The sequence below is a fragment of the Penaeus monodon genome, chromosome 25, assembly GCF_015228065.2.
Source record: "Penaeus monodon isolate SGIC_2016 chromosome 25, NSTDA_Pmon_1, whole genome shotgun sequence".
Taxonomy (NCBI): domain Eukaryota; kingdom Metazoa; phylum Arthropoda; class Malacostraca; order Decapoda; family Penaeidae; genus Penaeus; species Penaeus monodon.
The window spans coordinates 41,861,595-41,862,314 of record NC_051410.1 but is presented as its reverse complement, the minus strand read 5'-3'; positions in this window follow the sequence as shown (position 1 = coordinate 41,862,314).

Genomic DNA, 720 nt, shown 5'->3' with positions numbered 1-720 from the left:
CATGAAGGTATCAAGGCGTAAATTTTAGGCCGACGTGGACTTACCTGACGAGGCCGGATTTCCACTATTACAAGCGACAATTCTATTTACAAACAGACACTCACACGTCACGACTATTGTCTGTATGTTTAGAATTCGGAAGTTACTGGTGTATTACGTCATGATTAACGTAAGGATTTTTCATGTACCAGTTATGGGGTTTTGAAATTAATAGGTTAACCACAATAAACTGCCTAACAAGTCTCGTCGTGGTGATACTTTTATGCAATTATAATTTTCAAATGATGTTTCTTTCATGCACAGTTAGGTCGCCGCATGACAAAGTTCATGGTCCCGCTCTGCGCTTTAGATTCATTCATGCAGCAAGCAGCCGGTCTGACGTTAAGGCGGAATGAATGAAAGGAACAGTAAAAATACGGATTCAAAGTGGTTGTGGTAAATATGATGAGAACATTGATATGATAATAGTGATAACACTAAAGATCAGAGTAAAGATAACGTGTGAAATGCTTATAGTAATAGTATTACATGACTGTTAATAGTACCAGTATTAATTATTAAGTGGTAATTCTGGAGTGTGGCTGTTCGTCTGTCGCAAATGCCATCCAGAAAACGGAAAACGTGAAAAGGTTCATAAAACTTTGCCGATATATTTTGCTACAAATGTTTCCGAAATAATATTATACACTAACACCACACACACACATATATACGTACATA